At 41.3% G+C, this 27505-nt stretch overlaps 1 protein-coding gene across 8 annotated transcripts in view; it reads left to right on the top strand.

Moving 5' to 3' along the window:
• The window catches only part of RCBTB1 (RCC1 and BTB domain containing protein 1), an 89548-nt gene that overhangs the window by 13813 nt on the left and 48230 nt on the right, over positions 1–27505 (top strand). For 4 of the 8 annotated variants that reach the window (XM_019447609.2, XM_053899660.1, XM_053899664.1 and 1 more), the window contains one exon: positions 11502–11623. The gene's annotated coding sequence lies outside the window, so the exon portion shown is untranslated. Of the gene's footprint in view, positions 1–4758; positions 4942–11501; positions 11624–21960; positions 22098–27505 lie in introns of those variants that run through there. The other 4 variants (XM_019447607.2, XM_019447608.2, XM_053899669.1 and 1 more) reach the window with 2 other exon arrangements.

Raw genomic sequence — 27505 nt, 5'->3', positions numbered from 1 at the left:
TCGAGAACAGCCAGATCATGAACTGAGCGGAAGTCAGAGACTTAACCGACTGAGCCACCCAGGCGCCCCTGGAAAACATAATTTTTAAAACACTGGCCAATCAGAAGCCATTGATTCTTTCTGTAACTCTCTAATTTGCATCTGCAGTTGCAGTGCTCTGGCTCTTGTAACAGGTAGCATTTGTGCTTTCTGCCTTCCCACGCGTTTCATTAAAAAGTCAAGAAGCAAATTAGGAGCTATGACTCTCCCATTTTACAAATAAAGAACAAGGCTCAGAGTAAATGATTTACTTGAGATCTTGCTGGGATTTATTCATCTCTTCTTCTTTCATGGTGCCTGCTACCCACTGAGAAAGTGCTTTGCAAAGAGCAAACATCCTGTTGTAATTGTAGGGTATTTTAACAGGAGGAAGTGGTTAGGAAAAGTCAGAAACACGGAGTGTATTATGTACACCACTGTGTTATTTGTTATCGACGTGACTGTTGTTTAGTTCTTTGGGGTGCCTGTGGCTGTAGGCTATAGTCACTTTGCAGCCAGCCTGGGCAAGTGGAAATTTATAGCCAAGGATCAGGGTGGGGGTCAGCAGATAGCAAATTACTAAGAGGTTCTGGGGAGATTCTGGCTAAGCTGACCTAACAGGATTCTTGCTGAAGTCATGCCACGTGACCAGACGTCACGTGGGCGGGGCATGAGGAACCCGATCAGATATTGAGGGGATTAGATATGGAGGGCAGGGCATTCTGGTGAACACTTAGGAGGGTTGTTGCTAAAACTGGATTTTACAAGGAAATAAATGTACAGATGGGCCGAGAAGAAGTTTCAGAAGCCTGACTAAAGTTTGGTCAAGCAAAGAATCTTTGTCGTTATGCCGAAGCAGGCTCAAAGCATTAAAGACCTGTGTGAAAGAAGGCTTGTTTGTCTTATCGTGGTGGAGGGCGATTAGATCAAGCTGAGACTTAGTCCTGTCCAGCTGATGACTCCTTGGGGAACCTGCCAGGATTTGATTTGCAGGAGGATTGGAATGGGCAGATGATAAGGACACAGGGGCTAAGGTTAAGGTGTGCCTGGGGCTTGGGAGCAAAGGGAGCAACATTGCCTTCACTCTGACCCCAGTTCCTTCTGTGTGGTCCTGGGGAGGGAGGAGAGGTGGACAGAAGCTGAAGAAGCCATTGATTTGCGAAGAAAGGTTGGACTAGGTACTGTTAGGTTTCCTTCAGCTCAAATATCTTATGGATACAATGGAATTTTTTTTAAGTTTATTTATTTATTTTGAGAGAGAGAACAAGCTGGGGGGGTGGGGGGGTGGGGCAGAGGACCCAAAGCAGCTCTGTGCTACAGTAGAGAGCCCGATGTGGGCTTGAATTCGCAAACTGTGAGATCATGACCTGAGCCGAAGTCGGTCAGTTAACTGACTGAGCCACCTAGGCGCCCCAGTATAATGGAATTTTTATTGAGCAGCTATAAGCAAAGCTCTGTATAGTCTATCACATGAGTGAAAAAAACAAAAACAAAAAACTTTTCAAAGTGCAACTGCATGCCATATGAATGGGAGAAATCAGCATCACTCTTGTATATGAAGACTAGGGCACCATATATCAGAATTAGATATAGGATACATTGCAGACTCTTAAACTGTCTTTATTTTGCATTTTGAGTTGTACTTAGAATTATTATCACTTTTAGTGGCCTGTGAGTGTTTTACATTTACAGCACAACAAATCTCCCTTTCTGCCATTCCTAGTTTCCATTTTATTGGTGAAACCATCTCTTTATAACCAAATGAGGAACCTGGCAAAGTTAGAGGAACTTCTGTGCCTCTCTCTTTGCTCTGTCTCCCTCCCAACAGAAACAGTATCTTGACAATCTCTCTCTCTCTAAAAACAAAACAAAACAAAAACAAAAAAATAGGAAAAGGAAATAGCAGTGGGTGATCTACTCTCTAAAATAGTGAGTGTGAGAAAGATCTAAAGGATGTGGGGAGCCTGGGTGGCTCAGTTGGTTAAGCATCTGACATCAGTCATGATCTCGTGGCTTGTGGGTTTGAGCTCTGCATCGGGCTTTGTGCTAACGGTGTGGAGCCTGCTTGGGATTCTCTCTCTTCCTCTCTCTCTGACCCTCTCCCTCTCATGCTCTGTCTCTCAAAATAAATAAACTTAAAAAAAAAAAAAGTCTAAAGGGTATTAGACTTGCACTGAAGCAGCTTCAACTTCTGCTTCTACATATTTGCAGGAAATTTCCTGACACTAAAAGGGAAAACAAAACAAAACAGTGGCCAGGGACTGTCTCTTGAAAATGTGCAGGAAGGACAATGTGGAGGCCAAGACAAAAGTGTGATGTGCTCCAGCCGCGCCTCAGAACAGGAGCTGATGACAGGGAGCTGTTGCTTTTTATCTTCCAAGGTTGTTTCAATATGCAAAGTTGGTCTTCAGTAGCAGCTGCTATTCAATCAGCCACATTTCCTGAACTGGATAGTGTATTTTTAGTTGGCAGGGGGAAAAACAAACAAAAACAAACTTGATTAGAAAGGAGGTTGGAAGGTCGCTTAGTAGCTAGAAACTCAAATCAGCACTTAGGACTTCTTAACATTTCCCGTATGAGTTACTGTCACTCTGGGCAGCAACGAGCAGTGTTTACTTCACTTCTTTTCATAAAAAAAAAAAAAAAAAATCACCTAAATAATGATGAATATATTGTTTTTTGAGTGTCAAACAATATAAATGCCTACAGGACAAAATTCTTAAGTTCACTCTTTACATCACTATTCCCCTCCTCTGAGGTAATCAGGATTAGTAGTTTGATGCATATTTTTGCAACTATCTTTCTATATATGTACTTACATATTTTGAAGCACATGCATATGTTTTACTGTTTATTTTTTATTTATTTTTAAGTTTTTAATTTTATTTAAATCCAAGTTAGTTAATATATAGTGAAATAATGATTTCAGGAGTAGAAACTACCAATTCATCACTTACATATAACACCCAGTGCTCATCCCAACAAATGTCCTCCTGAATGCCCATCACCCATCTAGCCCATTCCCCTCACCCAACACCCCACCAGCAACCCTCAGTTTGTTCTCTGTATTTGAGAGTCTCTTATGGTTTGCCTCCCTCTCTGTTTTTATCTTATTTTATCTTATTCCCTTCCCCTATACTGTTTATTTTTTGTTTAGGTCTTTTTAAATGTAATTGTGATATCTGTAACTTCTTTATTACATTGAACAATAATACATTTATGAGATCTTTCCATGTTAGTGTATATACTAACTCATATACACTTATATTTTTGTTATTATTTTTTAAAGGATTTATTAAATGATGAGAAGGCCACAGGAAAATACAAAAAGCATAATACTAAAATATTCACAGATGTAATTACGTGATTCTGAGATTTGTTTATAAAGCATCTGGTAATGGAGAAGAAGTAGCTTGGTATGATATAATATAACAAGACTGGCCATGAATTGATAGTTGTTGAAGCCAGGTAGACAGGGTATATTATATTAGTCTCCTTATCTTGCATGCCTTTGAAATTTTCCATAGCAAAATCTAAGAAGCATGTGTAAGAGGCATAAACTATTCCAGTTTACCAAATCTTTGATTCTGCCACAGCTCACAGGCCTACAGGGCTCCTGGCACTTGTCACACTCCATATTTTTGGCCTTCTCCAGGATCTGCTGTTACCCCTGGAGGTGTGGGTCACTCCTACTTTACCCTTACGACACTTTGTATATATACAAACACACACCACACAGTCACACTCACACACATACTCCCACATTAAAGGAATTATCTTACTAAATCGAGAGCTTAAAAAATAGTTATCACCGATTGAGCCTCTAATCTGCATCATATACATTGTCTGTGTTTGTTTAGTTACTCCTCCCAACAGCTGAATGGTAAGACTATTTCTGTCCCCTTTTATAGATATGGAAACTGAGGCTAAAAATATTAAGTAACTTGCCTAGTCTTTTCTTTTTTATTCTCATTTAATTTTATATCATTGTGTCAACTATGTTCATATAAATATGCATAAAAAGGGATCAGTACAGACACCGAGAAGCAAGCACAAATCTTACCGAACAGGAACATTGCCATTATTAGATGACAGGAGATAAACTGAAGATAGTCTCTGGGTCATAGTCTGCATTTTGCTTCCTTGAGTTCTATAAGAGCCCCTTCTGGGCAGTTAGTGTGTTAGTGTGCAAGGCCATGACGGAGTCTTAGGAAGCATAGGGCTTACCATAGTTGAGGCCACAGGCAGGCCTTTCTGGTGGGATAGTGGGAAGATAGTAGGAGTGGACTGTGCTGTATATTCTATGTCAAAGCCCACTTTCAGCTGTCAGGAATGAGCAAATCAGAATACTTCTTGGGGTAAAGGAGTATCAGCTGGTCCTGGCTGTAGGGCATGGAGAGGAGGGGACTCTTGATTTCTCATTAGCATAAGATCAAGGCCTGCCAAATACAGGTAAGAATCAGACCCAGGCTTGCCTGGGAATTTTTTCTTCCAGGTGAAGAGAATATAACAACTGCAGATAGTTTGGTGATAAGTCTTTATTGTGTCTGTCTCTTAAGAATTAGTTGTTCTCCACGACATCATATGCACTTCTTTGAGATTCCCTTGACCTTTAGGATCCTCTTCTTTTTTTTTTTTTTTTAAGTTTATTTATTTATTTTGACAAAGAGAGGGAGTGAGAGAGCCAGCATGTGCACGTGCAAGGGATGGGCAGAGAGGGAGGGAGAGAGAGTATCCCAGCCTGTTGCAGGGCTCCAACTCACAAACAATGAGATCATGACCTGAGCTGATGTCAGATGCTTAACCAACTGAGCCACCCAAGAGCCCCAGATCCTCCTTTTATATCCCAGATTTTCCCCTTTCTTGGTTCACTTGGTTGTCTTGGTGGAGCACACATTCAGTAGCCTCTTGGATCCATGGGAGGTAAGTTTTTACACCTTGAATCTCTGAAAATGTCTTTTTTTTTAATGTTTATTTTTGAGAGAGAGAGAGAGAGAGAGAGACCGAGCATGAGCAGGGAGGGGCAGAGAGAGAGGGAAACACAGAATCCGAAGCAGGCTCCAGGCTCCGAGCTGTCAGCACAGAGGCTGATGCAGGGCTAAAACACAGCTGTGACATCATGACCTGAGCCAAAGTCGGACACTTAACCGACTGACCTACCCAGGGGCCCCTGAAAATGTCATTTTTAACTCTAACAATTTATTAATAGTTTATCTGATATGGGATTCTAGGATGGAAATCATTTCCTTTTAGAACTTTGAAGGCATTGCTTCTGTGTGCTGTGGTTCCTTTGCTGCTGTTGAGAATCTAAAACCAGACTGACTCTTGATCCTTCATTTGTGACTTTTTTCTCTTTGGAAGATTATAAAATCTTAACTTTGTTCCAGGAATTCTGAAATTTCGTAATCATGTATCTTGGACTGAGTCTATTTTCGTCTATTATATTGGAAACTTAGTGGGCCCTTTCCTCTGCCTCTTCCTGCTGGAAGTAAATTACTTTCAATTTTGGGATATCTTGAATTTTCTCCTCCATTTTTTATGTTCCTTCTTTTTGGAATTCCTATTATTTGGTTGCTGAACTTTGAGTTATTCTCTAATTAAAAAAAAAAAAAATCTTTTTCTGGGGCACCTGACTGGCTCAGTCAGGGGAGCATGCGACTCCTGATCTTGGGGTTGTAAGTTTGAGCCCCACATTGGGTGTAGAGATTACTTAAAAAAATAAAATCTTTGAGGTGCCTGGGTGGCTCAGTCAGTTAAGTGCCTGACTCTTGATTTCGGCTCAGGTCAGGATCTCACAGTTTGTGAGTTCGAGCCCCACAACGGGCTCTGCTTCTGATGGGGAGGAGCCTGCTTGGAATTCTCTCTCTCCCTCTCTCACTGCCCCTCCCCAGCTCTCTCTCTCTCTCAAAATAAATAAATAAACATTTAAAAAGTTAAAAAATAAAATCTTTAAAAATATATTTTTTTCTTTCCCTTCTTACACCTTTCCCATGTTTATTCCCTTTTCTGGGAGATTTCCTCAACATTATCTTTCAACCCTTCCATTATATTTTCATTTCATCGATTATATCTCTTCCCCCACCACCCCCCACAAGGGCTCTTTTTTTGTTCTCTGAATTTTTAAAAGCAGGATGCTTAGTTTAAAGTATCTCTCTGAGGTTCCATGGAACCAAGTAGAATAATGATAGAAGACCCTGAAGTGGAGGATGTATGGTAACAACCAGAAGGTTCTTGTTCCATTTTCTGAGTTAGTCAAATCTGCCTTCTTCAAGGTAATAGGCAGTCTGTTTCCCAGCGTGGAGCTCGCCAGCCTGCCTCCTTCTACCTGGCTCCTGTTTGCCACCTTGGGATAGAATGCTATTTTGTCAGTGTGTGCAATGATTCCACTGGGGACAGGTGAAGGAGCATAGAACATTCACCAACATAGATCATGTGGTGGGCTACAAGTCTCAATAGTTATAAAAGAATTGAAATCACACTGAATATATTCCTCTGTGTGACCACAGTGGAATTAAAGTAGCAATAAATACTGGAAAGATATCTGGAAAACCCCCAAATTTGGGAGGAAATTAACCTGCTTCTAAATAGTCCAAAAGTCAAAGGAGAAATTGCAACGGAAATTATAAAATATTTTGAGCTGAATAAAAAGGAAAATATGACATGTAAAAATTTGTGAGTTACAGCAAAAGCACTGGGAAATTTAGACACTTAAATGCTTATATAATAAAAGAAGAAAGATGTAAAATCAATTATCTAAGTGACAGAAAAAAAAGAAAAGCAAACTAAATACAAAATAAGCAGAAGAAATAAAGTAATCAAAATGAAAATGAAAAGCAACTAAATAGAAAAAAATAGAGAAAATGAACACAGTCAAAAGTTGGTTCTTTGAAAAGATTAATAAGATCAATAAACTACTGATAAAGTTGATTAAGAAGAAAAGAAAATCATGAAGAATAAAAAAGGTACATCACTATCAATTTTAGATAAAAAAAACAAAAACAAAAAACCTGAGAAAGAGGATATTATGGATAGTCTTATGCCAAGAGAACCAATAACAGATGAAGTGATTAAATACTATTTATTGAAAAAGGTATCTTTTGTTCTGGGCCAGCTTGAAATATCATCTTTATTGTACACTAATTTATATATTGACACGCAGGTGTGGGTTTGGATGCTTTTACCATCTATATCACATTCTACTACTGTATTTGCTCTAAAAGCAAGTATTACAGTCAACCAGTGGGAAGTTGTATCAGCTTTTCTGACCCAGCCTCAGAAGTCACAAAGGGCCATTTCTGCTGCTTTTGATTGGTTACAAGCAAGCAAATGATAAGTCGACTTGGAATCCAGGAGAGGATACATAGACTCCATCTCTCAGTGGGAGGAGTACCAAAGACTTTGTGGCTATTAAAAAAAAAAAGTACATGCTGTGTTTAGTGATAATGCTTCTGATGTTTTTGTTAAGTGTAACAATATTATACAATATAACAATATAACAAATAATATTTCTACAGGTTTTGGACAAATATCCTTTCTAAATTTGAGGACCTTTCAGATTAGGTTATGGAGAAATAGAATCAGCAGTTGTTATTTGTTTTTCTCATAGACAAGTAGTATAATTCGTGGAGAATAAGTTTAGTGTTGTTTGTTTGTTTGTTTGTTTGTTTTTGAAGTATAACTGACACACAATGTTATATTAGTTTCGGGTACACAACAGTGATTTCACAATACTGTACATGACTCATTGTTCACTGTAATTAGTATAGTCCCCATCTGTCACCATACAACATTATTACAGTATTATTGATTGTATTCTCTATGCTGTACTTTTCGTCTCGATGACCTAATTTATTTTACAACTGGAAGTTTGTACCTCTTCATCCTCTTTATTTTACCCACCACTTCATCCATCTCCACTCTGGCAACTACCTACCAGTTTGTTCTCTGTATTTAAGAGTCTGTTTTTTGTTTGTTCATTTGTTTTTGTTTTTGTTTTTTAAGATTCTACATATGAGTGAAATCACATGGTAGTTGTCTTTCTCTGTCTGACGTATTTCACTTAGCCAAATATTCTCTAGATCCATCCAGGCTGTCTTAAACGACAAGATCTCATTTTCTTTTATGGCTGAGTAATATTCATGGAGAATTGTATTTAAGGGTAAATTTATATTGCCAGATTTGTGAAATCTGGCTACACAGATGAAATTTACTACACAATACGAACTACTATTTAGATTCTAAACTTTGGGCATTAAATCTTCGGAATATTTTACAACGTAAGTGGGACAGTATTCTTTATGAATTGTAATTTGACTGATAGTATTTGGCAATATCCAGCACATACCTCAAAGAGATTCATAGAAAAAGAATGTTTTTTTTAAAATGTGAAAATTTTCTTATGTAAACTCTACATTCATTTTTCATGCACAGGAGCATGAATAGGGAACATAGATAATGGTGGACTAAATAACACATTTAATTTCTCTGAAGCTTCAAATCCCACTATAGAATCCTGCTGAGCTAGATTAAATTAGACCACATAGTGAGCTCTTTGAGCAAAGTTAAGTGGCCTCGTTCCTAAGCCCACATTTATCACTTCAGTTATAAGGAAGCGCTGATCCGGAGCATTTAGACCAAGGAGGAAAATGGACAAGAACCAGAATATATGCCCCAATGTCTAAGCTGATTTAGACCATTTGCGGGAGAACTTTCTAGAATAGGGAGTGGTACAGCCTCCCCTGAGTCAATTTTACCTAGTTGCACAGGTAGTGATAAGAAGGGGATTAATGGCTACTCTAGAGGGAAGGCAGAGAACCCCTTCAAAGAATGGGTATTTACACAATCTAGGATTATTTGTATACTGTTGTCCTCTAAAAAATACAGCCCAAATGGTGTTCTTGAGCTTGGTATAGACCCATGCTTGGGAAAGATGTGGAGGCTGGGGGAAGTGAGGAGGTGAGGGGAAACCTGGAGTGTAAAGGAGCTTGGATTTCCATTGGCACCCCTTTTTTCCCCAGAGAGATACTGGCACAGTCACAGGATTAAGTTAACGTTCCCATCTCAGTTAACCCATTAGGTGGGAATAATACATTTACACACCAATGTGTGAGCTTATCCTCGTGAACCTTCCATCCAAAAAAGGTGGGGGGTGGGGGAAAGAAAGAGAAAAGGATACTGAGGGTTTTCTAATGTACTCTCAAACGTTAAAAAAACTTTTCTTCCTTTTAATTGCTTTTCCCAGTTATATGTGAAATGGGTATTTCAGTTTGCAGTGGTAGGAAAAGAATAATGGAACCAAAGAAAAGGAGAGACATTTTAAAACTGCATCAGCATATGGCCTGTCCCCAATCATTTGTAACAAGTGTTAGAAGAAGCAGAAATACCAGATTTCCATTTAGCCACCTGCTGGATCTATTGCCTTTAAAAAAAATTTTTTTTTAATGTTTATTTATTTTTGAGACAATGCGAGAGACAGAGCACAAGTAGGGGAGGGGCAGAGAGAGAGGGAGACACAGAATCTGAAGCAGGCTCCAGGGCTCCGAGCTGTCAGCACAGAGCCTGATGTGGGCCCGAACTCACGAACTGTGAGATCATGACCTGAGCCAAAGTTGGCCGCTTAACCAACTGAGCCACTCAGGTGCCCCTGGACCTATTGCCTTTTAAACAATTTTAGAGGTTATTCCTGTTTTGCCAAATGCAGGAAGAGGTCTGGGAAATATCTGCCTGGCATGTTAAGCTGACGTATCGTTAAAACTCTAGGAAATGTTGAACCTTATATAAATTCTGACTCTTCTTCATATGGCTGTTAGATTCATATTTGAACAGGCATTAAATATGGCGTTGGCACGATTGGGAAATCTGCCTTCTAATAGGCCTGAGATGGCTGGCTCACCGATTAACTTCTGAGTGCACTGAGCTAAACCCCACTAATTGCTGAGTTTGTTTCCTCGTTTGTGAAGCACTGAAGTGACCCTCTTGTGAATGTGGCTGGGCCACATTTTAAAAGTTGGCCCTCCCTGGAGCAGGTTTGGAAATACTGCAATAATTTTAGAATTGGATGAAGAAATATATCTTGAAATAAAAAATCCTATATAATTTGAGGTAGGTATGAATTTCCTATCAGGCAGGATCAAATCTAGGTTGGTGAGTAAATAAACTAGAAGCAAACAAAATGAAAGGGAAGAAGACATTTAACAGACTCCAGGTTTGGGCCCGTGCCACACGGTGGCAGGCTAACTCTGTGTTGTGCTCCCTCTTCAGGGCCAAAAACATCAAAGGTGGAGAGAGGAGGGAGTGGAGACAAACTTCTGGGAAACAAATCTTAACGCTTGAATTTAACTACCTTAAACCACGTACTTCAGGAAGTTAATTTTAGAAAGGATGACATATGTTATTAGTTTGTCAAGACTATATGTTCATATTAAAATGTTTTAGGGGCACGTGGGTGGCTCAGTCGGTTGAATGTCCAGCTTCGGCCCATTCGGCTCAGGTCATGATCTCACGGTTTTTAGGTTCAAACCCTGCATCAGGCTTGGCTTGCTGCTGTCAGGGCAGAGCACCCTTGGGATCTTCTGTCCTCCTTCCCTCTGCCCCTCTCCCGCTTGCATGTGTGTTCTCTCTCTCGCTCTCTCTCAAAAATAAATAAACATTTAAAAAAATGTTTTTGGGGCACCTGGATGGCTCAGTCTGTTAAGCGTCCAACTTTGGCTCAGGTCATGATCTCACACCCCGTGTCAGGCTCTGTGCTGACAGCTCAGAGCCTAGAGCCTGGAGCCTGCTTTGGATTCTGTGTCTCCCTCTCTCTTTGCCCCTCCCCTGCTCATGCTCTGTCTCTGTCTCAAAAATAAATACAACATTTTTTTTAATTAAAAAAAAAATGTTCTTTACAGTGGATGTACCTGAGCAGCAATGATCTGACCTCCCATAGGACATTTTCCCTCTAGATCTCAATTTTGTCATCACTACAATGATGGCTTAGGATTACTTAAAGTTCTAAAATTGTCATACCTCTCTTATAACTAGAAGAAAGATATTCTTTTTCAGTAACAAGCATTTCAGTCATATCGCAGTGAAGCTGATAAGGAATATGGTTTTTTATTTAGATTGACTAGGTTTGAGTTTGATTCTGCCATTCTTTAACTGTGAGGTACTAGGTAAGCTACTTAACCTATAAAAAGTTTCAGTTTCCTCATCTGTAAAGTGTTACAAATTACAGTACATATCTCATGGGGTTGTTAGGATTAAATGGAAAAAGAATGTATGTGTGGCAGAGACTGGAACACTGTTCACCAAACCATTTCTTTTTCTTCTAGAGCAAACAGCTAAACCACATTTCCCGTCTTCACTTGTAGTTATCTGTGGCCATTTGACTGAATTTTAGCCAATGAATGAAATGTGAGAAGAAGATATTCATAAACCTATTTGTAGGCTCAGCTCACAAAAATCTCCCGTTGTGATCATCCTTATTCTTTCCCCTTCTGCAGGTTTCTCATGGAAGCCATGTGTTAAAGATAGTGGGGCCACAAAACAGAAGGAAACTTGGTCCCTGAATCATGTCTTGGAGGACAGCTTTGTGCCTGTTAAGAACTGTCCTTCTGGATTTTCTGTGAGTGAGAAATAAACTTCTATTTTGTTAAGCCGCTGAGATTCTGGGGCTTATCTGTTATGGCAGCTAGCATTAACTAAAATAGCATGTAGGGCACTTAACACGATACCTACTTAGTAAATGTTAGGTGTTATCAATATCATGACTCTAAATAAAAACCAAAAGCCTAAAATTCTGAGCTTCAAACACAGCACTGATATGGAGATTCCTTCTGCAGTATACAAGATCTGGCTTAAAAAACAAACCAAACAAACAAACAAACTAGAGAAGGTCTAGGAAACAAAGTTGTGTATAGAGATAGTAAAAATCTAAGCTATTCATGTATGTAATATGCAGAAAGTCATTACCAATATTTTGTATTTATATTTGCTACTTTTTTTGAAAAAAGTAACATTATATAAAGGAAAGAAACCAAATTAAAAGTTCAAGTTAGTACCATCATTGAAATAATATTTAAAATTTTTCTTCCTTGTGATAACATTAGTGTTGATTCAATGATTTCTCTTAGTATTTCACGTTATGCTCACCCTTTTTTTCTTAAAAATGTCTTCTTTCTTGACTCCAACACTTTTTGATATTTTAGTGCTTTTATTTATTTTTTTAAGATTTTATTTTTTTATTATTTTTTTTAATCTTTATTTACTTTTGAGAGAGAGAGAGACAGAGTGCAAGCGGGGGAGGAACAGAGAGAGAGGCAGACACAGAATCTGAAGCAGGCTCCAGGCTCTGAGCCGTCAGCACAGAGCCCTACGTGGGGCTCAAACTCATGAACCGTGAGATCATGACTTGAGCAAAAGTCGGACGCTTAACCGACTGAGCCACCCAGGCGCCCCTAAGATTTTATTTTTAAGTCATCTCTACACCCAACCTGGGGCTCAAACTCACAACCCTGAGATCAAGTCACATGCTATACCAACTGGGCCAGACAGGCATTCCTTTAGTGCTTTTATTAATACCTCTTCTCAGTTTTCTCTAATGAGATTCTTTTTTTTCTTTTTAATGTTTATTTATTTTTGACAGAGAGAGAGACATAGAATGAGCGGGGCAGGGGCAGAGAGAGAGGGAAACACAGAATCTGAAGCAGGCTCCAGGCTCTGAGCTGTCAGCACAGAGCCCGACACAGGGCTCGAACTCACAGACTGTGAGATCATGACCTGAGCTGAAGTCGGACGTTTAACCAACTGAGCCACCCAGGCGCCCCTGAGATTCTACCTCTCTTAAAGCCAAGATCAAATTTCATGTATTCAGTCAAAGCCTTCCAGGATATCCTGGTTGGAAGGGATCCTACCTGCACTGAATTGTAACATTTACACAATCCAAGGCTCTTCCCATTTGCTGTCTTCTGTGCTAGAGTTTATTTTCAGTTGGGTTTGTATAGCTTGTTTCTCCCTAATCAGATTGCAAGCTATTTGATGACAAGGACTGTGCTTTTTTGATTTTACATTGCCCTCAGAAAATAGTAGAGTCTGTGCAAACAGTTATTGATACTTGACTCATTGGTTTGAAAGCCCCAAGTTTATAAGATTTCCCCTAATGTTTTAACATCTCTCTTTCATGGAGTTTCATAAGAATAAAGAACAACAGCTCTCATACAGTTTTCTTCATAGATAAATAAAAATAGAGGCAGAGGTGGTATTTTATGGTCAGTGGTTTGGGTGAGTAGAAATTTACAAAGAATAAATTAGTGCCTCATTTTCTATATTGAAATGAGGACAATTTTATATGTATTACCAGTTAAGCTTATTTTGCTTTTTTCTGTCCTTCCTCCTAACTATTCACTTAAAAACTTTTTTAATGTTTATTTTTGAGAGAGAGAGAGAGAGACAGAGTGTGAGTAGGGGCGGGGGGCAGAGAGAGAGGGAGACACAGAATCTGAAACAGGCTCCAGGCTCTGAGCTGTCAGCACACAACCCGAAGTGGGGCTCGAACTCACGGACCGTGAGATCATGACCTGAGCTGAAGTTGGATGCTTAACCGACTGAGCCAACCAGGCGCCCCTAACTATTCACTTTTTAAATTTCTTTCTGTTTTGCATATTCGCTTAAGATGTTTACCTTAAAAATATTAAAAGTTCTAGCTTAAAAGTGTTTCACAGTGTATATTCAACATCATAAGGACTGTAGAATGTTTTAACTCTGAATCTTGCCTCTCATTTTCAATTTGATCACTAGTTTCATCCTGTTTTAACTTCTAAAAGTTGGCTATTTTCTATAGTCAGTGTTTCCTTGGAGTTACCAATGTTCTATTAATATCTTTGCTCGTCATTGATTCTTTGAATGCTCCTTTAACTGGATGGAGAATTTTAGATTAGCAGATATTTCCCTCCACCATTTTGAGGATACTGTTCCATTGTCCTCCAGCATCTACTGCTTGCGATAAGAAACCAGCTTTGTTTATATATCATTCTTTGTAGGTAGTGCGACTTTCATGCTCATCCCAAACATTCATAGAAACTAGGGAAAGTTACGAATGAAGGCCCCATACAATATGTCTAAAACATTTTTAAGTTAAAAAACAAGCTAACAACTTGTTAAATGAAATATATTCTATCCTCCTATCTTGATAAACATACCTTTTTAAGGAACTGGATGACCAAGCCTTGAATTTAGGACTCTTAGAATCCTTCAGAGAGTACAGAGATTTCACAGTCTTGGTCCCGCCTCACAGCTCACCCTCCATGTTTTCCAGTCTTGGCTTCATCCCACACTGCAAGGGGCTTCACACGCTTACTTGTGGACACTCCAATTCCAAGCCCTACAGCCACTTCCCAAACACCCCACGGCCCTAAGTGTGTGCAGTCTGTTCTTGGGGGTTGGACATAGGGAAGAGGCCCATGAAGGTCCTGAAAGTGGGTTGGAGCTGTATGGGCAGGAAATGCTAGGGTCTTGTGCCCCTGGAACATGGTTTGGAAGGAAAGGGCAAACTTTGGGTTATGTTTTCTTGACATTGCAATAACCTCCTTCATGGTTTCCTCCCATCCAACCTGTTCTCTACACTGTATCAGAGAGATTTTTTTTTTAATGTAAACCACAGCATTATATTATCTCCTAAAAAATCCTTTAAAGGCTTCCTATTGCATTTGAAATAAAATCCTTTAAAAGGCTGCAAAGCTCTAAGTGGCACTTCAATGTGCCAAGCTCTTTGGGAAGAGCTTTCATCCAAGATGTTTCTCTTTCTGAAATGCACTTTGCTACCCGCTCCTCGCATGGCTGACTTCAGTCTATTGTATAGCTCCTGGCTTAAATGCCACCTCCTCTCCAGGTACAGCTTCCCTGTTATTTGCTATCACTGCATCTTGTTTATTTCCTTCAGAGTACAAATAACAAATGTAGTCACCTATTTGTCTCTCCACACTGTCATCTACACAAGGGAGAGTGTCACATATGAGTCAATTCTGAGATGGAGATTAGCACATGGGAAGTTATTAGGGAGTACTCTACTCAACCCCTGTTGAGCAAAAGAAAGCAGGATGGGCCATCAATCAGGCAGTGGATGCTGGCTTCCCAGAAAGGGGCCTGACTTTGGGCAAAGCAATTCTCTTTAGCTGAAGCCCTTCCTTAAGAGGGCTGACAGCTTTGGTCTGGATTGGGCAGTATAGCACCCAAATGGTCCATGTCTTGTGAAGATCTGCTTTCCTTACATGAGTTCTGGAAGTAGCTTCTTCAGAGCTCTGGCAGGCTTGTTCCCTGGGGGAAACTTGTAAAAGGAGGGTTAGTAAGGGGAAACCACACCCCCTGCTGTCGCAGCTGGTATTAGGCTGCAACCAATACTCACCCTTTCTCTCTTCTGTGGTTCATACTGGATGCTCTTCACTCTTGATTAGCACCTCTGAAGGCCTAGGTGACTCACCCAGTGGAGTGACAGATTCTTAAAACTGATGAGTTCCAGTTAACTGTTTATCATGTGCTTCTCAGGCTGCACCTGCTACATCTGTCCATTCACCATCAAAATTGCACAAGTACTAAAAGATGTCCTAGTTGATTACCTGGATGCCAAACATATGCCTACCCGATTCCACTGTGTAATAGTAGTTCTACTGCCTCTTGATAATGAGAGTCAATTACCCCCATGAAGATCTTTTTCTTGCCTGCTGGTCCTTGCCATGAAGGGCTCAGAGTACTGGGTGGTGGTATAGTTTAAAATTCATTGAAGACTCTTGTTGTGTTCCCTGTTAGAAATGTTTTGCCTTTAGGAACTAAGACCTTTAAAACTGTGGTTATATTTGTGAGGATGAAAAGCACAAATTCCCCAAGTGGGTCCCTGGGAATGATGGTACATAGGAACACTCCTGCTTCCGTACCTTTGACTCCACTCCCAGTTACTCTCCTACGAGGGATACAGCATCAAATAATGGTGATTGATTTAGAGCATGACTGCATCCTAGAAGGTAGTACTTTATCCTCACAGGGTATCATCTCCAAGCTGGTACTTCAGCCAAGAGTTCTGCCATGTGATAGGTCCAATGGATTCCATGGTCATATGCCCACTGCTACATTTCCTTTGCTATGTAGTGGGTTCCTTGGTCAGATGCATTGATATATGGGATGCCATAATGGTGGATCAAATAGAGTATAATCCCTTGGATAGTCACGTTGGCTGAGACTCAGCAGACAGGTAAGGCAAACCCATAGAATATGTGTCTATTCATGTTAAAATGAATGACTACCTCATCCAGGGTGGAAGGAGTCCAATATGGTCGCCTTTTCACCAAGTGGCTGTTTGCTATCTTCAAGAGATAGTGCAGTATTGAGTCTCAGCAATAGTTCCTGTTACTGGCAGGTTGATCATTTGGCTACGGGATTAAGCTTGGTGAGTAGGAGATTCTACTGGTGGGCCCAGTTACAGCCTTCCTCCTTGTTACCATGTTTTCTCTATTCATGAATCTATTGTGCCAGTACTGGGGTGGCTAATAGAAGAGCTGGCTGGTGCCAACTGGTTAAGTCATTCTGCTTGAGTGTTTAATGCCTCTTCAATGGTAGATGCTCTCAGAACCTGTGGAGGAAAGGGACGGAAGCAAGACTGCGCAGAAAGAGAAAACGGGCTTCAGTAAGTATGTCACAACCAGGCCCCAGCCAACCCTGTGGGAAGTTCGGAAGCTGGGATGATTCTTTAGAATTTTCCCTTGTTGAGGTGAGAGAGTCTGGTCTTCACAACCCCTCATTGACCAGTCATTTGTTGCAGGCTGCTCCTAAAAGGGGCATGACCTTGGGTAGGGTAGCATTTTTTAGTTAAGAAAATGACAAAAGAGGTTCGTCAGTGCACAGCCTTCCCAGAAGCTGGGAGAGTAAGTCCTTCAGTCTTAAAGGAGACATAGACTGGCATAGCATAGACTCCACTAAAGAGACCATTACCATTACCTTTTTTTTTTTTTTAAAGTATGCTCCACTCCCACCATGCAGCTCAGTGCAAGGCTTGAACTCATGACCCTGGGATCAAGAGCTGAGTTGAGACAAAGAGCCAGATGCTTAACTGACTGAGCCATCCAGGCACCCCGAGACTATTATTATTTTTTTCACCAGTATATATATTCAAGCTTAATATAGTGTTTAGGACATAGTGGAAATTCAAAAGATCTTTTTGAATAAATAAATTACTGAAATGTCCTGCTTTCTTAATTTGGAGTAAAAAGGTCACACCTCACCCCACCCTCCAACATTTTACTATGAGAATTTCAAAATTTAAAGGAGAGTGCAAAAGGGACATCTGTGTGGCTCAGTTGGTTGAGCATACAACTCTTGATTTTGACTCAGGTCATGATCTCATGGTTGTGGGATCAAGCCCTGTGAGGGGCATCGGGCATGCATAGCATGGAACCTGCTGAAGATTCTCTCTCTCTCCCTCTGCCCCTCCCCTGCCATGCTCCCCCCTCTTTCTCTCTAAAATAAATAAAATTAAAGAAATAAAATAGAGTACAAAAAACATTTCCCAGATATAACATTTTGTCATATTTTCTCTCTTTTTTCATGGATAAGTACATGTATAGTATTGGTTTTTTTTGTTTGTTTTTGTTTTGTTTTGTTTTTGCTAAACCTCATAACACTCTGTTCTTAAATACTCTGGTATGTATCTCCTAACAATAAGGACATTCTCAATACTACTATGATCATATCTGAAAAAATAACACAAAAAATTTTAAAATCACTTAGTATCTAATATCGAGCCATATTAAATTTCTATGATTCTCCACCAAATATCTTCTATAGCTTTAAAAAAAGTTTTCAACTATGATTCCACCCAAGGTTCATGCATTACATTTGAATGTCATTTTTCTTTACTATCTTTTAAACTGGGAACAATCTCTCTCCCCTTTTCCCCCCAGAGACTTAACTGTTTGAAGAGACCAAGGCTAGGAGTGTTCTTGTCCCCCATTCTGGATTTGTCTCTTTCCTCATAGTGTCATTTTGTTTGTTCCAGGTAACATCACCTTCAATATTCTAAACCAATGAGAATATTCTTACTATCCTCCTCAGCACCCTGGTGTCATTCCAAGAAGTCACCGAGATACATTCTAATATCCAGAGGACCAATCCTGCTTCACAGTCAATCGCAGCCAAAATTCTAGCTCCCTAGAAGACGAAAGACCTCATAATTCCTACCAGAAGCTGGTGGCTTCCTAAACGAACCATGTTGCTCCTGGTGGTGTTGCCATTGCTAACAATAAAAGTGTATTTTATGCAGAAGGTGATCTTATGGAGGAGTGACATAGACACTCACGAGAGGTGCTGTGCTTGGAAGGGTCTCATGCTGGTCTAGGGAGCAGAGTGGGTTTATCTCTTTATGCCATCTGTTCAGCGTAGCATCTGCCTGAATGCAGGGGAAGAAATCAATCAGCAGAGTACTTTACTACTTTAGTCAGGACCAAGATACTTGTTTGCTTATTTATGTGTTCTTGGGGTGATGGAAAAAAGGAATTAGAACAAAAATTATTTTCCAATTCTCCATTGCCACTTCTCTCAATCTTCCCTCCTCCTTGTTTATGCCATGTTTATTTATCCCAGCCACAAGAACAGAAATTTTCTCCAAAGTAGGTGGCTCAATAATAATTGAGGTTGTAAAACTCATTGTGACTGATCATGTTTACCTGTTTGGTTATCTAATTAAACTCAAGATGGACTCTCTCTTTAGGTAGATTCTATATTTTATTACATTTGTAAAATCCTAAGACACTTATGCAATCCTCAATTCTCAAAAATGATTATATTGTTTTTGCAGCTGTCAGAACAGATAGATGTCTGAGTATTACTATTACATAAACAGGTAAACAATCTTATAGAGTGATCTAAATGTTCCCATTCTATGAGTTGGCGGTTCTCCGGGTTATTTCTCTCCATCTTGACCGGCTACAAGAAAAGAAAAGGTGGATGCAATCTGGGTGCTCCCATCTGTTTTTATTCTCTCAGAAGAACTAATATTCAAGTCTTTGAGGAAGTAACTGAAATCTCTTTTAATTTTGCTCGTCCAGTATCAAGAACGTTCCAGTGGCCTATGAAAAACAAATGTCTGCCTAAGGGACCTTTGGACCTTTTCTTGGCAAAGAAAATCGTGTTAAGAGCTGGACTCCATCAGGCGTTAGCTAGCCTAGCTGAAGGAAGTGGTACTGAATTGGCTGACCCATATCTGGCCAAATTGAAACTCACAGAAGAGCACAGTGGAGGAAAAGGGAGCAAACAAAAGACAGTGTTCTCCTCTCCTAATTTTCCATTTCCTGAGAGATTACTTTTAAAATGAAATTCCGAAGCCCCCAAGAGTGATTAGAATTGTTCTCCTGTGGCCCACATTCTTGACAGATACTTTTTACCAGCATAGTCATCTGTTAGCATGAACATGAAGGGGAGTCCTCCCTCCGCCCTGGAGGTAGAGTCCAGTTTCTTCCTTAAAGTAGCACTTGTAAATTGAGGTTTTTTGCCCAGTAGAAAAAGTTTAGGGTGCTCTAAAATAATCTTGTTTGGAACAAGTCATTTTGCTGTTTTTAGATAACAATTATAGAGAGCTTTTGAAACTGGGGGAAAAAAAGTTAAAAGATCATCTAGCACTAGTCCACAGGCCAATTTTAGGTGAAGACCCTATGATTTGTCTGAGGGAAGGTTACTCAATCCAATGAATAATACTAATATACCAACATATGTGTCAGTCTTGCAAGTACCTCACTGTTAACCTAATTAGGTTTCCTTTGTCCCAGAGGTAAAAAGAGGTCACCAAGTCCAACCATATAGGGTTATTTGGAAATGCTTTTCCAAATAAATAATGCCGTTTCATGCCTCCCTACCTTTGAAGGTACCGCTCTGTCTTCTGAAAGGTCTTTCCCTTCCTTCCATCTGTTACTTGTTCTCCAAATTCACTTTCCCAGGAAGTTTTTTCCTAACCTTCCTTTGTGCTCACTTGATACCCTGTATCATAATACTTTTCACCCTGTGCTGGAATAGTGAAACAAACTACATATTCCTTGAGATCAGCAACCATGTCTTATCCAACCTTTTATCCTCCAAGATGTTCCAAGTATGGCATCTGGCACATGGTAAGCAATGAGTGCTCAGGAAATATTTGAGGACTCAAACCCCAAACCTCAATTTTTTTCTCAAACACATGTTTTCCAGAAGCCCTTTTGATCAGATTGTAGCCTAAAGAAACTGACTTTTTTCCCCCTTTAAACAGAGTAGGCTCAAAGAATTTTTAGTAAATTCAATGAAATGCTACAACCTTGGTTGAGCCACTTCACTCAGTGCATACTGAAGGCACTGTAGTAAGCCCAGATGTCTCATTTCAAAGACTTTACAATCTAGGGAAGAAGATAGCAATAGACAATTTACCTCTTATAGGAAATGTACAGTACATTTCTGGGCAGTCTGAGATTAGTTTATCAGAATCTGTAGTTGCCAGGAAATTAGGAAAGAAGTTACATCAGACACTGTCTGAATGAATTTCAGTTGCTGGAGCTGTTGAATCAGGGAGGAAGATGAAGAGAAGGAAGACCAGAGTGGGTGGTATTTGACCAGGATTTTAAAAGATAAGCTTAGGAGACTGATGTGTACCTTGGGCGTATGGTTAAAGATAACCAGAGCCCCACAGTACTTAAAGCAGTAAAAGCAGATTTTATTCAGGAACTATTACTGCAATAGGAGAAAAGAGACCTCATTCTAGAACTAGGCTTACTTGCACTGTTGCAATAGTCTCTGAATAAAATCTAGTTTTAATGCTTTAAGTACTGTCTGACTCTGGTTTTGTGTAAGTGGGGAGAGGGTAGTGATTCAGGGCATTTCAGATAGAGGCAAAAGAATGAACGAATGCAAAGGCGAGAAAAACAACTTAGGGAAAAAGTTAGTAATCCAAAGAAAGCTGAGTAGTCAAGGAAAACAGGAAATCTCCGGAGCCAGAGGCTAGAATACTGTTGAGTAAGTGCTGGAAGATGTGGAAAAGCAGCCTTCTAGTAGATTAACGGAGTTGTTTGGTGATACTTAGTAAATGTTTTTCTGTTTATTCAACAGAGCTCAAGTGGGAAAGCTTAAGTTTCAACAAGATTGCTTAGAAAGTTATGCCAAGACGTTTGGACTTTATTCTGTGGAGCGAACTGGAGTTTTCAAAGAGCCGTGCAATACCTAACCAAGAAGATTGTGGTCTCCATAGATGACAGGCTAGAGCAGCATGAAGCTCTCCCGGCCTCAGTTTACTCATTTATAATAAGAAACGGGTTGTGTCATTTGCTGTCTTAGGTCCTTTCCAATCCTGACAGCCTGCTTCCGAGGTATCTGTGCCTTCCTTTCATCATCTGGGCCCCGTACCTCACTTTTCCTTCTGATCGTGGTCCAGCTGCCACCTTCCCTCCCCACCCTCAGGTCCTGCGCAGGTGTCCTTTGACCGGTCGGTCAGGGCGCGGGGGCGGGGAGGTCATCCCTGAAATATAAGGAGTATCTCCTCCGACGACCTTTGTCCCGGGTAGCACCATCAGGGTAGTGTCTAGAGGAAGTAGGGCGCGCTACGGGGCAGGGAAAGGAGTTTCGCGTCGCTTTTCCGTCCTAGGTCCCTCGGGGTGGCTGGCCGGCCGCCCCCACGGCCAAGCCCTCGGGCTCCCTGAGACAAAAGCCTGTGAGCCTCGGCAGCCACCACGCTCCACCACGACTCTCCGCAAAGCTTCGGGGGCAGGACTAGGACAGCCAATCGCTTCCAGAGAAGCCCCGGGCCGCCTGGCCTAGAGCCCCAAAATACTGACTCGCAGCCACCGCGGGGCGGGCGGATAAACCCCGAGTCCGCCCAGCGCGCGTGGCGTCGGCGTCACGTGGGGCGGCCCGGCCACGTGACCCGGCGGCCCGGCCCCTGGCGGCCTCATACCCCACCCCCCTCACTGCGCTCCACCCCTTCGCCGGCCGTCCGCACCGCTGTTCTCTGGCGACTCTCCGGGCCGCCGAGCTTCCGAGATCCCCGCGGCGCTCCCCGCGGCAGGGCCCGGCCGGACGGCGCGAAGCAGCAGCTGGCTGCCCAGGTAGCCGGTGGGGCGCGGGCCCGCGCTCGCGGGGGGCGCTTCCGCCCCTGCCCTTCTCCTTGCTCCCCCTTCCTCCCGGGCCGGGCTGGTGTGCCCCGTTCTCCCACCTCCTCCCTCCCTCCGGCTGCGGGCCTGGGCTTCCCGGCCCCCGGTCCGCGGGGCGCTGCGACCCGGCGGGTGGCGGGGCCACCGGCGCGGCACCGTTAGCAGCTCTGCTGGCGTTTTCTCCGAGGAGGAGGGAGAGGGTGCAGGGAGGCTAGGGAAAGTTTTCCCTGCTCCCTCTCTTTTTTGAGCTGCTAGGACGCGGCTTTGCTCACAGCTGCAGCCTGTTACCGCTCTGGGCGCTGTTTTGCTGAGAAGAGACCTCCCCTCCGACTCTCCTCCCCATCCTCTTTCGGCCTTTCCCAAGATCTTAGCATCTTCTCCTTCATCTCTGGGGAGGGTGGTGGTATCACAGACCATATTCTCCACCGTCTCCCTTTCCCCCACAACACGGCCTCCACAACGGGGCATTCGCTTAGGGACCTTTATCCAGGAGTGCGGCGAAATGAGTGAAATATTTCTCTTGTCCTGCCTTGGGTGCACTAACCGCTCTATTTTATGTGAGATGACCATCTAGGCACGCTCTGTTCCGCTCCCGTAAGTGGCTTTTTGTGTATGTTTGTTTGCATGCGAGACCTTCCGAAGCCCTCTTTGCAGCTGGGAATTGCAGTTTTTAAAGCAATATTGTAATGTTGCTTTAAAAAAAAAAAAAAAAAAACAGGTTCAGAGTCTTATTTGACTTTGGCCTATTTATTTTTGGGGGAGGAGGATTATAGTTCTTGGAGGCAAAAATTGTGAGTTTCTAATACTGTTGTGCATTGTGGGATAGTAACATCAAAACACCAAGGTATATATCATGCAAAAAAGAATGGAAAAATGAGCTAACCCTGAGGGAGGTTTATTGTGTTTTAAACTTTAGAAATACCTATTTGAAGTGACCACTGGGTGAATTTCTCCGCTTCGAAGTGCTTTCAGGGTTGAGTAGGTAACTGTATGTTTTCATTCTGTTAATCCGTGGCATGGATATCTTTTATTCCATTGTGTGAATCCGTCTATTTATTAAGTACTTCTAGACAGGTCCCATTTCTTCTTCACTCTAGAAGAAGAAGGGTATTAATCATTAACGAGATTTCTTCCACAGTGATTTTTATGTGTGTGACCCAAATGATAAAGTTCTGGGAACTTCAGAAAGCAAATGGCTTTAAAAAGCTATCAAGTTTGCAGCTTAAAAAAAAAAAAATCTTAAAAAATTTTAAAGTAAAGAGTGCTTATATGTTGCAGCAAGAGCTTGCCTTCATCTTAATAATCAGCAGCTCAGGGGCACCTGGTTGGCTCGGTCCGTTAGGCTTCCGACTTCAGCTCAGGTCATGATCTCATGATTTGTGGGTTCGAGCCTGGTGTCGGGCTCTGTGCTGACAGCTCAGAGCCTGGAGCCTGTTTCCGGTTCTGTGTTTTCCTCTCTCTCTGCCCTTCCCCAGCGCTCTCTCTATCACTCTCTCTGTCTCTCAAAAATGAATAAATGTTAAAAAAAAATTTAATCAGCTCAAGCTGGGAAGTCTGAGACCATGTCCTCCTTTATCTGAAAGTCAGAGTGGGGAAGATGAAACTGAAGGGAAGTCAAAGACCATCATCATCATCATCATCATCATTATTCTGTTTTTCTGTGTACTGCATTAAATAGTAAGTCAAACATGGCAAACAACGTTTGGGCCCTAATGGAGTCTAGAGTCCAGGCAGGTCCTTACTACACATTTTAAAAATATTCTGTGGTTTAAAAAAAAAACAACTAAAAATGTTAGATATTGTATACATGTTGAGCAGTGAACAGGAGGCATATGATGAATGTTGTTTGACTTTAACCAGAATAGATGTCACAGAAGAGGTCAGTTAATCAAGTTGGTTATCTAAATCAATTACGTGTTTGACCCACAACATTTTAAAATTAAAAAAAAATTTTTTTTAAATATTTCCAAGTATATTAAGTCACAATATAGACTTTTTAGATTTTGAAAGGAAACAGAGAATTTAGAAACTAAAGCAAAAAGAAGAATGTACATCACCTGTAATTATACCATCTAAAGATAACAGTTAATATTTTTGGGCATATATCCTTTTTACTGTATGAGTTCATGGGGTTGCTGTGTTCAGATAGTGAGATTTCAGGTTGTAAGGGATACTGTGATATCCACATCTACTTCATACCTGAGTCTAGGAGAGCCAGTAGCAAAAGTTTCAGTATTAAAGAACTTAGTCAGGGGCGCCTGGGTGGCTCAGTCGGTTAAGCGGCCGACTTCAGCTCAGGTCACGATCTCGCGGTCCGTGAGTTCGAGCCCCGCGTCGGGCTCTGGGCTGATGGCTCAGAGCCTGGAGCCTGCTTCTGATTCTGTGTCTCCCTCTCTCTCTCTGCCCCTCCCCCGTTCATGCTCTGTCTCTCTCTGTCTCAATAAATAAAACATTAAAAAAAAAATTTTTTTTTAAATAAAAAAAAAAAGAACTTTGTCAAATCTATTTGATTTTGAGTTTAGATAGATTTGGATAGCAAGAGTTCAAATAGCTAGGGATACCTTTATTTTTTTTAGTATTAGATTTTACTAAATGATATCATACTCATGCATACCTAATAAATTGTAAGGCGTGAAAGGACTTCAGGAGATAATGAATTTCATTTGGGAAAGACTGTACTCCAAGCATTCCTGAAAGATGGTGTCTATCCTCCTCACAACCCCAGAAACGAAGATTCCATGGCTTTCCTGAGACTAGCATTCTATGGGGGCAAAAGCATGTGTTTGCAGAGATGTTCTTTACAATACTTATGCAAGTGTTTTAGTTTTGGAGATAGTCTGACCCCCTTCTATTGCTTCAGTCATGAACTCAAATAGTGTAGTGGAAACATCTAGTAATATTGTTTACAGCTGTGGTGGTAAAGTGTTTTCAGCCATTACTGCCAGCAGTTCCTCCCATCCCTAGGCTTGACTGCTACACCTCCCATTAAGAGATGGAGTCTGTGTCTGCTCCATTTGAATCTAGGAGAGACCACCTGCAGTGGCTCAGCTGTGTGAGTGAGGCCTGTGTCAGCCTTAGTTAAGTTCCCAGTGCCCATGACCTCATGAGCAACCTCAGCCGAGTTACTCAAAACACAGAATTGAGAGAAATAACAAGTTGCTCTTGCTTTAAGCCACTGAGTTTGGGGATGGTATGTTACTCAGCAAAAGATGATTGAAGCAGCAGCATAGCACCCTTGGTGTAAAACTAGTTCACTTATAAGTCAGTCCCAGGATGTGATCCCTGAGCGAAAATTGTGGTCAGCGTGCCTTAGTGATAAATCTCTAAATTAAGTCTTTACTTCATGTTTACATAAGGATATACTTATCAAATTAGTTTAACCGAATACTGTGGCTATATCTTGTGCTCTACAAGCTAACTGGGTAAGTCAAAAATCATTTTGTGTAATTGCTTATTATCATTTTTTTAATGTTTATTTTTTATTTTTGAGAGAGGGCGTGCTAGCGGGGGAGGGCTGGATAGAGAGGGGGTACAGAGGATCTGAAGCGGGCTCTGTGCTGACAGCAGTGAGCCCGATGCGGGGCTTCAACTCCTGAACCCTGAAATGATGACCTGAGCCGAAGTCAGACACTCAGTCGGCTGAGCCATCCAGGCGCCCCTGGTTATTATCCTTCTTAAGTTAACATGTTTTAAAGGAATTATCCATTATTGAGATGATGGGTGTGTGGTGTTTTCTTACAGTTTGTCATTTGATGAATTTAGTACCATGATTGTAGTTGGGAGTACTTACAGTACACATGCAAGGTCTGCAGTGAACTCATGTATGAGAGGTGCTTTGTTCTCAAGGAGGGTGAATCTTAGGCAAACTGTTGTTTCAAATGTGGATATTACTGGACTTTCAACAGATAATGTATTGTTCAGGGGCACTTCTCTCATCGTGTTTAAATGAGCAACTGCCCATTCCAATTCTGGTTAGATCAGTTTAAGAAAAAGACCCACTTCACTGGAGAAGAAAAACTTGGAGGAGATCAGAGGGGTACTTGTACAGACTTCTGGTTTCTAGCTTCCACTGGGCTCATATCCTCTTTATTGGTTTCTCTGTCAGTACTCTTCCTGCTTTAGACGTTAGACCTTTTCCATTTTTTTCCCTCCACTCCACGTTCTATTGCTACCTTTCCTCTTACTCTCAACAGAAAGCCTTCTCTCTTTCTTCACAGGGAGAAATAGATGACTTCAGAAGAGAATGACCCAAAATGCAAATCAAACCCACAATGAGATATTACCTCACATGCACTAGGATGGCTATAATAAGAAAGACCATAATAAGTGTTGGCAAGGATATGGGGCAGTTGGAACCCTCATAAGTTGCTGGTAGAAATGAAAAATGCAGAGAGAGGGGGAGAGAAAGGGAAGAGAAAGAAATTGTTTCCAACTTCTGGTGCCTCAACCATGAAATTCACTTCCATCTGTATCCATCCTTCTTCTCTTTTGTTTTCACAGAAGCTCCCCCTTTCTATAGCTTCTCTTGCACCTCTGCTTCAGATTCCACTTCCTGTTACTTATTTAGTGCTTATGTCCTGCCCTTATCTTTCTCTCTTACTGGGTCCTTCCTGTGAACATTTAAACATTTTAAGTTTCTTGGGGCACCTGGCTGGCTCCGTTGGGAGAGCATGTGACTCTTGATCTCAGGGTTGTGAGTTTGAGCCCAACATTTGGTATAGAGATTACTTAAAATCTTAAAAACAAATTAATAAGTAAACCTTTTTAAGGCTCTAATATGTTTAAAATAAAAAGGTGACCCAAAATACATCCTTCACTTTCAGCCAATTTTACGTTTACTCCTAGCTAATTTTCTTTTCCTTCACAGTCAGACTTCATGAGCAAGTTGTTTATAGTCATTGTTTTCACTTCTTCACCTTTCACATGCTCCTCAGCCTGCTGCAGTCTGGTCTTGTCCACCCACAGCTTCACCGAAATTCATCTCGTGAAGGTCATCAATAATTCTTGCCAAATCCAGTGGGCATTTCTTAGTCCTTACCTTGTTTTGGTCTCAACAGCATTAGACCTTGACCTGCCTCCTTTGTGTGATGCTCATGTCCCTAGGCTTCCATGACTCTATTCTCCTGGTTTGCTTCCTACTCTGCCTGTTCCTTCACAGTCTCTTCCGCAGGGGTGTTCCTTGTCTCTCTGCTGTCCGACTTTCTTAGAGTTCTTTCCGACATCCTCTTCTCTTCTTACTCCACACACTTTTCCCTGGATGATCTCATGCCAGATTTCCACATCTTCAATCCAGATCTCTTTCTTGATCTTCAGATTTACAAATCTATCTATTGGACATATCCACTTTGATATCCCACAGGTGG

The sequence above is a fragment of the Panthera pardus genome, unplaced genomic scaffold (genome assembly GCF_024362965.1).
Source record: "Panthera pardus isolate Hobbes unplaced genomic scaffold, ASM2436296v1 HiC_scaffold_1, whole genome shotgun sequence".
NCBI classification, from domain to species: domain Eukaryota; kingdom Metazoa; phylum Chordata; class Mammalia; order Carnivora; family Felidae; genus Panthera; species Panthera pardus.
Note: the sequence above shows the minus strand (reverse complement) of the source record. Positions and strands in the feature narration are given on the sequence as shown.